Genomic DNA, 13,265 nt, shown 5'->3' with positions numbered 1-13,265 from the left:
GAGAAGAGAGAGGTGTCCAGGCCATAGTCCTCCTCTATAGAGAAGAGAGAGGTGTCCAGACCATAGTACTCCTCTATAGAGAGAGAAGAGAGAGGTGTCCAGGTCATAGTCCTCCTCTATAGAGAGAAGAGAGAGGTGTCCAGGCCATAGTCCTCCTCTATAGAGAGAAGAGAGAGGTGTCCAGGCCATAGTCCTCCTCTATAGAGAGAAGTGAGAGGTGTCCAGGCCATAGTCCTCCTGTATCTATATATCTTATAGCTGCGTCTGACCTCAGTCATTTTTCGTTACCTTGAAGCTCAGAACGGTTCAGTTTCGAGTTCGGTCATTTTTGGTACCGAACTCCTTGTCCTATGCAGGGGATTTCCCAGAGGAGACAACGAGCAGGGAATCCCGTGTCTAGATGTGCCTTTCTACAGGAGGGTATAGAGGACAGCATACAGCATACAGGAGGGTATAGAGGACAGCATACAGGAGGGTATAGAGGACAGCATACAGGAGGGTATAGAGGACAGCATACAGGAGGGTATAGAGGACAGCATACAGGAGGGTATAGAGGACAGCATACAGGAGGGTATAGAGGACAGCATACAGGAGGGTATAGAGGACAGCATATAGCATACAGGAGGGTATAGAGGACAGCATACAGCATACAGGAGGGTATAGAGGACAGCATACAGGAGGGTATAGAGGACAGCATATAGCATACAGGAGGGTATAGAGGACAGCATATAGCATACAGGAGGGTATAGAGGACAGCATATAGCATACAGGAGGGTATAGAGGACAGCATACAGGAGGGTATAGAGGACAGCATATAGCATACAGGAGGGTATAGAGGACAGCATACAGCATACAGGAGGGTATAGAGGACAGCATACAGCATACAGGAGGGTATAGAGGACAGCATACAGCATACAGGAGGGTATAGAGGACAGCATACAGCATACAGGAGGGTATAGAGGACAGCATACAGCATACAGGAGGGTATAGAGGACAGCATACAGCATACAGGAGGGTATAGAGGACAGCATACAGCATACAGGAGGGTATAGAGGACAGCATACAGGAGGGTATAGAGGACAGCATACAGGAGGGTATAGAGGACAGCATACAGGAGGGTATAGAGGACAGCATACAGGAGGGTATAGAGGACAGCATACAGGAGGGTATAGAGGACAGCATACAGGAGGGTATAGAGGACAGCATACAGGAGGGTATAGAGGACAGCATATAGCATACAGGAGGGTATAGAGGACAGCATACAGCATACAGGAGGGTATAGAGGACAGCATACAGGAGGGTATAGAGGACAGCATACAGCATACAGGAGGGTATAGAGGACAGCATACAGCATACAGGAGGGTATAGAGGACAGCATACAGCATACAGGAGGGTATAGAGGACAGCATACAGCATACAGGAGGGTATAGAGGACAGCATACAGGAGGGTATAGAGGACAGCATACAGGAGGGTATAGAGGACAGCATACAGCATACAGGAGGGTATAGAGGACAGCATACAGCATACAGGAGGGTATAGAGGACAGCATATAGCATACAGGAGGGTATAGAGGACAGCATATAGCATACAGGAGGGTATAGAGGACAGCATACAGCATACAGGAGGGTATAGAGGACAGCATACAGGAGGGTATAGAGGACAGCATACAGGAGGGTATAGAGGACAGCATATAGCATACAGGAGGGTATAGAGGACAGCATATAGCATACAGGAGGGTATAGAGGACAGCATACAGCATACAGGAGGGTATAGAGGACAGCATACAGGAGGGTATAGAGGACAGCATACAGGAGGGTATAGAGGACAGCATACAGGAGGGTATAGAGGACAGCATATAGCATACAGGAGGGTATAGAGGACAGCATATAGCATACAGGAGGGTATAGAGGACAGCATATAGCATACAGGAGGGTATAGAGGACAGCATATAGCATACAGGAGGGTATAGAGGACAGCATACAGCATACAGGAGGGTATAGAGGACAGCATACAGGAGGGTATAGAGGACAGCATACAGGAGGGTATAGAGGACAGCATACAGCATACAGGAGGGTATAGAGGACAGCATATAGCATACAGGAGGGTATAGAGCAGTGATGGCTAACCTATGGCACTGGTGCCAGAGGTGGCACTCTGAGCCCTTTCTGTGGGCACTCAGGCCATCACCAGAGAGGACTCCAGGTATCTTCCTGCAGTCCCAGACAGCTCAGGACTTGCTGTGCACAGAGCTATTTTAAAGTGACAGCTGTACCTGGGACTATTTTCTGCTTTATTGGTGTCCTCAGGGGCTGGTATCACTGAAAACTGTGACAGAGCAGGGAGTATAAATCACTAATTAAATTTCTGTGCTGGCACTTTACGATAAATAAGCAGGTCTTTGTTGTAGTTTGGGCACTCGGCCTCTAAAAGGTCTGCCATCACTGGTATAGAGGACAGCATATAGCATACAGGAGGGTATAGAGGACAGCATACAGCATACAGGAGGGTATAGAGGACAGCATACAGGAGGGTATAGAGGACAGCATACAGGAGGGTATAGAGGACAGCATACAGCATACAGGAGGGTATAGAGGACAGCATACAGCAGGGTATAGAGGACAGCATATAGCATACAGGAGGGTATAGAGGACAGCATACAGCAGGGTATAGAGGACAGCATATAGCATACAGGAGGGTATAGAGGACAGCATACAGCATACAGGAGGGTATAGAGGACAGCATATAGCATACAGGAGGGTATAGAGGACAGCATATAGCATACAGGAGGGTATAGAGGACAGCATATAGCATACAGGAGGGTATAGAGGACAGCATACAGCATACAGGAGGGTATAGAGGACAGCATATAGCATACAGGAGGGTATAGAGGACAGCATATAGCATACAGGAGGGTATAGAGGACAGCATACAGGAGGGTATAGAGGACAGCATACAGGAGGGTATAGAGGACAGCATATAGTATACAGGGGGTGTACAGTATAAAGGGGGTATATAGTACAGTATATAGTATACAGGATGTATACAGCACAGTATATAGTATACAGTACAGTATATAGTATACAGGGGGTATACAGCACAGCATATAGTATACAGGGGGTATACAGCACAGCATATAGTATACAGGAGGGTATACAGTACAGTATATAGTATACAGGGGTATACAGCACAATATATAGTATACAGGAGGGTATACAGTACGGTATATAGTATACAGGAGGTATACAGCACAGTATATAGTATACCGTACAGTATATAGTATATAGTATATTATATAGTATACAGGTGGGTATACATCACAGTATATAGTATAAGGAGGGTATACAGTACAGTATATAGTATAAGGAGGGTATACAGCACAGTATATAGTATACCATACAGTATATAGTATACAGCACAGTATATAGTATACAGGGGGTATACAGCACAGTATATAGTATACAGGAGGTATACAGCACAGTATATAGTATACAGAGGGTATACAGTACAGTATATAGTATACAGAGGGTATACAGTACAGTATATAGTATACATGGGATATACAGTACAGTATATAGTATACAGGGGGTATACAGTACAGTATATAGTATACAGGGGGTATACAGCACAGTATATAGTATACCATACAGTATATAGTATATACAGTATATAGTATACAGGTGGGTATACAGCACAGTATATAGTATAAGGAGGGTATACAGTACAGTATATAGTATAAGGAGGGTATACAGCACAGTATATAGTATACCATACAGTATATACAGTATATAGTATACAGGTGGGTATACATCACAGTATATAGTATAAGGAGGGTATACAGTACAGTATATAGTATAAGGAGGGTATACAGCACAGTATATAGTATACCATACAGTATATAGTATATACAGTATATAGTATACAGGTGGGTATACAGCACAGTATATAGTATACAGGAGGTATACAGTACAGTATATAGTATACAGGGGGTATACAGTACAGTATATAGTATACAGAGGGTATACAGTACAGTATATAGTATACATGGGATATACAGTACAGTATATAGTATACAGGGGGTATACAGTACAGTATATAGTATACAGAGGGTATACAGTACAGTATATAGTATACATGGGATATACAGTACAGTATATAGTATACAGGGGTATACAGCACAGTATATAGTATACAGGGGTATACAGCACAGTATATAGTATACAGGAGGGTATACAGTAGAGTATACAGTATACAGGGCTATACAGCACAGTATATAGTATACAGGAGGGTACACAGTAGAGTATATAGTATACAGGGCTATACAGCACAGTATATAGTATACAGGAGGTTATACAGTATAGTATACAGGAGGTATAGAGCACAGTATATAGTTTACCATACAGTATATAGTATACACTACAGTATATAGTATACAGGAGGGTATACATCACAGTATATAGAATACAGGAGGGTATACAGCACAGTATATAGTATACAGAAGGGTATACGGCACAGTATATAGTATACAGGAGGGTATACAGTACAGTATATAGTATACAGTACGGTATATAGTATACAGTACAGTATATAGTATGCAGAGGGTATACAGCACAGTATATAATATACAGCACATTATATAGTATGCAGAGGGTATACAGCACAGTATATAGTATACAAGAGGAATACAGCATAGTATATAGTATACAGGAGGGTATAGAGTACAGTATATAGTATAGAGTACAGTATATAGTATAGAGTACAGTATATAGTATACAGGGGGTATACAGTACAGTATATAGTATACAGAGGGTATACAGTACAGTATATAGTATACATGGGATATACAGTACAGTATATAGTATACAGGGGTATACAGCACAGTATATAGTATACAGGGGTATACAGCACAGTATAAAGTATACAGGGGTATACAGCACAGTATATAGTATACAGGGGTATACAGCACAGTATATAGTATACAGGAGGGTATACAGTAGAGTATACAGTATACAGGGCTATACAGCACAGTATATAGTATACAGGAGGGTACACAGTAGAGTATATAGTATACAGGGCTATACAGCACAGTATATAGTATACAGGGGGTATACAGTACAGTATATAGTATACAGGAGGTTATACAGTATAGTATACAGGGGGTATACAGTACAGTATATAGTATACAGGAGGTATAGAGCACAGTATATAGTTTACCATACAGTATATAGTATACACTACAGTATATAGTATACAGGAGGGTATACATCACAGTATATAGAATACAGGAGGGTATACAGCACAGTATATAGTATACAGGAGGGTATACGGCACAGTATATAGTATACAGGAGGGTATACAGTACAGTATATAGTATACAGTACGGTATATAGTATACAGTACAGTATATAGTATGCAGAGGGTATACAGCACAGTATATAATATACAGCACATTATATAGTATGCAGAGGGTATACAGCACAGTATATAGTATACAAGAGGAATACAGCATAGTATATAGTATACAGGAGGGTATAGAGTACAGTATATAGTATAGAGTACAGTATATAGTATAGAGTACAGTATATAGTATACAGGAGGTATACAGCACAGTATATAGTATACATGAGGTATACATTACAGTATATAGTATACAGAGGGGTATAAAGCACAGTATATAGTATACAGGAGGGAATACAGCACAGTATATAGTATACAGAGGGTATACAGTACAGTATATAGTATACAGGAGGTATACAGCATAGTATATAGTATACAGAGGATATACAGTACAGTTTATAGTATACAGGAGGTATACAGCACAGTATATAGTATAGAGTACAGTATATAGTATACAGGGGGTATACAGTACAGTATATAGTATAGAGTACAGTATATAGTATAGAGTACAGTATATAGTATACAGGAGGTATACAGCACAGTATATAGTATACAGGAGGTATACAGCACAGTATATAGTATACAGGAGGTATACAGCACAGTATATAGTATACATGAGGTATACAGCACAGTATATAGTATACAGGGGGGTATAAAGCACAGTATATAGTATACAGGAGGGAATACAGCACAGTATATAGTATACAGAGGGTATACAGTACAGTATATATTATACAGGGGGTATACAGCACAGTACATAGTATACAGCACAGTATATAGTATACAGGGGGTATACAGCACAGTATATAGTATACAGGAGGGTATACAGTACAGTATATAGTATACAGGAGGGTATACAGGACAGTATATAGTATACAGGGGGGTATACAGGACAGTATATAGTATACAGGGGGGTATACAGGACAGTATATAGTATACAGGGGGGTATACAGGACAGTATATAGTATACATGGGGTATACAGTACAGTATATAGTATACATGGGGTATACAGTACAGTATATAGTATACAGGGGGTATACAGCACAGTATATAGTATACAGGACAGTATATAGTATACAGGGGGTATACAGGACGGTATATATTTTACAGGGGGTATACAGGACGGTATATATTTTACAGAGGGTATATAGTATACGGGGGGTATATAGTACAGTATATAGTATACAAGGGGGTATACAGGACAGTATATAGTATACAGGGGGCATATAGTACAGTATATAGTATACAGGGGGTATACAGCACAGTATATAGTATACAGGGGAGCATACAGGACAGTATATAGTATACAGGAGGTATACAGCACAGTATATAGTAAAGAGTACAGTATATAGTATACAGCACAGTATATAGTATACAGGAGGTATACAGCACAGTATATAGTATACAGGGGGTATACAGGACAGTATATAGTATACAGGGGGGTATAAAGGACAGTATATAGAATACAGGGGGGTATACAAGACAGTATATAGTATACAGGGGGTATACAGGACAGTATATAGTATACAGGAGGTATACAGCACAGTATATAGTATACAGGAGGTATACAGCACAGTATATAGTATACAGGGGTATACAGGACAGTATATAGTATACAGGGGGTATACAGGACAGTATATAGTATACAGGGGGTATATAGTACAGTATATAGTATACAGGAGGGTATACAGCACAGTATATAGTATGCAGGGGTATACAGGACAGTATATATTTTACAGGGAGGTATACAGGACAGTATATAGTATACAGGAGGGTATACAGGACAGTATATAGTGTACAGAAGGGTATACAGGAGAGTATATAGTATACAGGGGGTATACAGCACAGTATATAGTATACAGGACAGTATATAGTATACAGGGGGTATACAGTACAGTATATAGTATACAGGGGGTATACAGTACAGTATATAGTATACAGGACAGTATATAATATACAGGGGGTATACAGTACAGTATATAGTATACAGGAGGGTATACAGTACAGTATATAGTGTACAGGAGAGTATACAGTACAGTATATAGTATACAGGGGGTATACAGCACAGTATATAGTATACAGTACAGTATATAGTGTACAGGAGGGTATACAGTACAGTATATAGTATACAGGGGGTATAAAGCACAGTATATAGTATACAGTACAGTATATAGTATACAGTACAGTATATAGTATACAGGGGGTATACAGTACAGTATATAGTCTACAGGAGGGTATACAGTACAGTATATAGTGTACAGGGGGTGTGCATGAAGTTCCCGGTACTCTGGCAGTGTATAAAGTTGTGTAAGTTGCCCCCCGCTCCCCCGGGGCCACACTCGGAGCCCGGGCCGCACTTACCTCTCCGTCCTCGGCTTCTCTCTGACTCCTCAGTGTCCGACCCCGCCCGGGACCGCTCTCCCCCCACACCGCCTGCAGCGCCGCGTTACTGCCGCCAGGGGCCGCTGCTCAGGGCGCTGTGCGCTCCCGCCGCCGCTCTACCCGCAGCTCCACTCTATGGTCCGCACCGCCATTTTCACTACTGGCAGCGACCTGAGGGGAGACGCGTATCCGCCATCACTAGTACTGGCAGCGGAGCCGCGCGCCACAGGGATCAGATACACACAAAGGCAGTATCACACGGGAGGGGATCAGATACATCGACAGGCTTACCACACGGGAGGGGATCAGATACACACAGGCAGTATCACACAGGAGGGCATCAGATACACACAGGCAGTATCACACGGGAGGGGATCAGATACACACACAGGCAGTATCACACGGGAGGGGATCAGATACACACACAGGCAGTATCACACGGGAGGGGATCAGATACACCCACAGGCTGTATCACACAGGAGGGCATCAGATACACACAGGCAGTATCACACGGGAGGGGATCAGATACACACAAAGGCAGTATCACACAGGAGGGCATCAGATACACACAGGCAGTATCACACGGGAGGGGATCAGATACACCCACAGGCAGTATCACACAGGAGGGGATCAGATACACCCACAGGCAGTATCACACGGGAGGGGATCAGATACACACACAGGCTGTATCACACAGGAGGAGATCAGATACACCCACAGGCAGTATCACACAGGAGAGGATCAGATACACACACAGGCAGTACCACACAGGAGAGGATCAGATACACACACAGGCTGTATCACACAGGAGAGGATCAGATACACACACAGGCTGTATCACACAGGAGGGGATCAGATACACACACAGGCTGTATCACACAGGAGAGGATCAGATACACACACAGGCTGTATCACACAGGAGAGGATCAGATACACACACAGGCTGTATCACACAGGAGAGGATCAGATACACACACAGGCTGTATCACACAGGAGAGGATCAGATACACACAAAGGCTGTATCACACAGGAGGGGATCAGATACACACACAGGCAGTACCACACAGGAGAGGATCAGATACACACACAGGCAGTATCACACGGGAGGGCATCAGATACACCCTCAGGCAGTACCACACAGGAGAGGATCAGATACACACAAAGGCAGTATCACACAGGAGGGGATCAGATACACCCACAGGCAGTATCACACAGGAGAGGATCAGATACACACAAAGGCAGTATCACACAGGAGGGGATCAGATACACCCACAGGCTGTACCACACAGGAGGGGATCAGATACACACAAAGGCAGTATCACACAGGAGAGGATCAGATACACACAAAGGCAGTATCATACGGGAGGGGATCAGATACACACACAGGCAGTATCACACGGGAGGGGATCAGATACACACACAGGCTGTATCACACAGGAGAGGATCAGATACACCCACAGGCTGTATCACACAGGAGGGGATCAGATACACACACAGGCTGTACCACACAGGTGGGGATCAGATACACCCACAGGCTGTACCACACGGGAGGGGATCAGATACACCCACAGGCTGTACCACACAGGAGAGGATCAGATACACCCACAGGCAGTATCACACAGGAGGGCATCAGATACACACACAGGCAGTATCACACAGGAGAGGATCAGATACACACACAGGCTGTATCACACAGGAGGGGATCAAATACACACAAAGGCTGTATCACACGGGAGGGGATCAGATACACCCACAGGCAGTATCACACGGGAGGGCATCAGGTACACACACAGGCAGTATCACACAGGAGAGGATCAGATACACCCACAGGCTGTATCACACAGGAGTGGATCAGATAAACCCACAGGCTGTATCACACAGGAGGAGATCAGATACACCCACAGGCAGTATCACACAGGAAGGGGATCAGATACACCCACAGGCAGTTACACACACGAAGGGGATCAGATACACCCACAGGCAGTATCACACGGGAGGGCATCAGATACACACACAGGCTGTACCACACAGGAGGGGATCAGATACACCCACAGGCAGTATCACACAGGAGGGGATCAGATACACCCACAGGCAGTATCACACAGGAGAGGATCAGATACACTCACAGGCAGTATCACACAGGAGAGGATCAGATACACCCACAGGCTATATCACACAGGAGAGGATCAGATACACCCACAGGCTGTACCACACAGGACAGGATCAGATACACTCACAGGCAGTATCACATAGGAGGGAATCAGATACACCCACAGGCTGTATCACACAGGAGAGGATCAGATACTTCCACAGCCTGTATCACACTGGAGGGGATCAGATACACCCACAGGCTGTATCACACAGGACGGTATCAGATACACCCACAGGCTGTACCACACAGGAGAGGATCAGATACACCCACAGGCAGTATCACACAGGAGAGGATCAGATACACACACAGGCTGTATCACACAGGAGAGGATCAGATACACCCACAGGCTGTACCACACAGGACAGGATCAGATACACACACAGGCTGTATCACACAGGAGGGGATCAGATACACCCACAGGCTATATCACACAGGAGAGGATCAGATACACCCACAGGCAGTATCACACAGGAGAGGATCAGATACACCCACAGGCTATATCACACAGGAGAGGATCAGATACACCCACAGGATGTACCACACAGGACAGGATCAGATACACTCACAGGCAGTATCACATAGGAGGGAATCAGATACTCCCACAGGCAGTATCACACAGCAGAGGATCAGATACACCCACAGGCAGTATCACACAGGAGAGGATCAGATACACCCACAGGCTATATCACACAGGAGAGGATCAGATACACCCACAGGCAGTATCACACAGGAGAGGATCAGATACACACACAGGCAGTATCACACAGGACAGGATCAGATACACACACAGGCTGTATCACACAGGAGAGGATCAGATACACCCACAGGCCATACCACACAGGACAGGATCAGATACACTCACAGGCAGTATCACATAGGAGGGAATCAGATACACCCACAGGCAGTATCACACAGCAGAGGATCAGATACACCCACAGGCTATATCACACAGGAGAGGATCAGATACACCCACAGGCAGTATCACACAGGAGAGGATCAGATACACCCACAGGCCATATCACACAGGAGAGGATCAGATACACCCACAGGCTGTACCACACAGGACAGGATCAGATACACTCACAGGCAGTATCACACAGGAGGGAATCAGATACACCCACAGGCTGTATCACACAGGAGAGGATCAGATACTTCCACAGGCTGTATCACACAGGAGGGGATCAGATACACCCACAGGCTGTATCACACAGGACGGTATCAGATACACCCACAGGCTGTATCACACAGGACGGTATCAGATACACCCACAGGCTGTACCACACAGGAGAGGATCAGATACACCCACAGGCTGTATCACACAGGAGAGGATCAGATACACCCACAGGCTGTATCACACAGGACGGTATCAGATACACCCACAGGCTGTATCACACAGGACGGTATCAGATACACCCACAGGCTGTACCACACAGGAGGGGATCATATACACCCACAGGCAGTATCACACAGGAGGGGATCAGATACACCCACAGGCAGTATCACACAGGAGGGGATCAGATACACACAATAGCTGTATCACACGGGAGGGGATCAGATACACCCACAGGCTGTACTACACAGGAGGGGATCAGATTCACACACAGGCTGTATCACACAGGAGGGGATCAGATACACCCACAGGCTGTATCACACAGGAGGGGATCATGTAAGTGCACTGTCCGTGTATAATGCGCTATGCAGGGAGTCACTAAGATCCTGCGTCCGATGTCCTGCATGTGTCACTTCCCCGCTCAGGTCCCAGGAGCTCACCTCCTTCCTGGTGCATGTAAGTGCATTGTCCGTGCGCTGTGCGGGTAGTCACTAAAATCCTGCGCCTGGTATCCTACATGTGTCACTTCCCTGCTCAGGTCCCCGGAGTTCACCTTCTTCCTGGTGCATGTAAGTGCATTGTCCGTGTATAATGTGCTGTGCGGGGAGTCACTAAGATCCTGCGCCCGATATCCTACATGTGTCACTTCCCCGCTCAGGTCCCCAGAGTTCACCTTCTTCCTGGTGCATGTAAGTGCATTGTCCGTGTATAATGCACTGTGCGGGGAGTCACTAAGATCCTGCGCCCGATATCCTGCATGTGTCACTTCCCCGCTCAGGTCCCAGGAGTTCACCTTCTTCTTCCTGGTGCATGTAATTGCATTGTCCGTGTATAATGCGCTGTGTGGGGAGTCACTAAGGTCCTGCGCCCGATATCCTGCATGTGTCACTTCCCCGCTCAGGTCCCCGGAGTTCACATTCTTCTTCCTGGTGCATGTAATTGCATTGTCCGTGTATAATGCGCTGTGTGGGGAGTCACTAAGGTCCTGCGCCCGATATCCTGCATGTGTCACTTCCCCGCTCAGGTCCCCGGAGTTCACATTCTTCTTCCTGATGCATGTAAGTGCATTGTCCGTGTATAATGCGCTGTGCGGGGAGTTACTAAGATCCTGCACTCGATATCTTGCATGTGTCGCTTCCCCGCTCAGTTCCCCGGAGTCTGTCTGATCTCCGGGTCTGTCTGATCTCCGGGTCTGTCTGATCTCCGGGTCTGTCTGATCTCCGGGTCTGTCTGATCTCCTGGTCTGTCTCATCTCCCTGTCTGTCTCATCTCCGGGTCTGATCTCCCGTTTCTCCGGTCTCATCTCCCTGTCTGTCTGATCTCCCAGTCTGTTCTCCCGGGTCTGATCTCCCGTTTCTCCGGTCTCCTCTCCCTGTTTGATCTCCGGGTTTGATCTCCCGTTTCTCCGGTCTAATCTCCCCGTCTGTCGTATCTCCACGTCTGTCTGATCTCCACATTTGATCTCCCTGTCTGATCTTCCGTTTCTCCGGTCTGATCTCCCTGTTTGATCTCCCTGTCTGACTGATCTCCCTTTCTGATCTCCCAGTCTGATCTCCCGTTTCTCCGGTCTGATCTCCCTGTCTGTCTGATCTCCGGGTCTGATCTCCCTGTCTGTTCACCCGGGTCTGATCTCCCGTTTCTCCGGTCTCATCTCCCGGTCTGTCTCATCTCCCGGTCTGATCTCCCGTTTCTCCGGTCTGATCTCCGGGTCTGATCTCCCAGTCTGTTCTCCCGGGTCTGATCTCCCGTTTCTCCAGTCTGATCTCCCTGTCTGATCCCCCTGTCTGTCTGATCTCCGGTATGATCTCCCTGTTTGATCTCCAGGTTTGATCTCCTGTTTCTCCGGTCTGATCTCCCTGTCTGTCTCATTTCCCTGTCTGTCTGATCTCCCTGTCTATTACCAAAAAAAAGAGGTTCGAAAGAACACAGAAACAAATAATAACCATAAATATACTTTATTTCAATCAAAATAGATGTTAAAAACCAAACATAATACAGCATACAT

At 45.6% G+C, this 13,265-nt stretch overlaps 1 protein-coding gene across 1 annotated transcript in view; it reads right to left on the bottom strand.

Annotated features, from left to right (window-relative positions):
* The window catches only part of TLN1 (talin 1), a 57,093-nt gene extending 49,186 nt beyond the window's left edge, over positions 1-7,907 (bottom strand). The window contains exon 1 of the mRNA XM_072131828.1: positions 7,758-7,907. The gene's annotated coding sequence lies outside the window, so the exon portion shown is untranslated. The remainder of the gene's footprint in view (positions 1-7,757) is intronic.
* Between the last annotated feature and the right edge of the window lie 5,358 nt (positions 7,908-13,265).

This window comes from Engystomops pustulosus, unplaced genomic scaffold (genome assembly GCF_040894005.1).
Source record: "Engystomops pustulosus unplaced genomic scaffold, aEngPut4.maternal MAT_SCAFFOLD_149, whole genome shotgun sequence".
Taxonomy (NCBI): Eukaryota; Metazoa; Chordata; class Amphibia; order Anura; family Leptodactylidae; genus Engystomops; species Engystomops pustulosus.
Note: the sequence above shows the minus strand (reverse complement) of the source record. Positions and strands in the feature narration are given on the sequence as shown.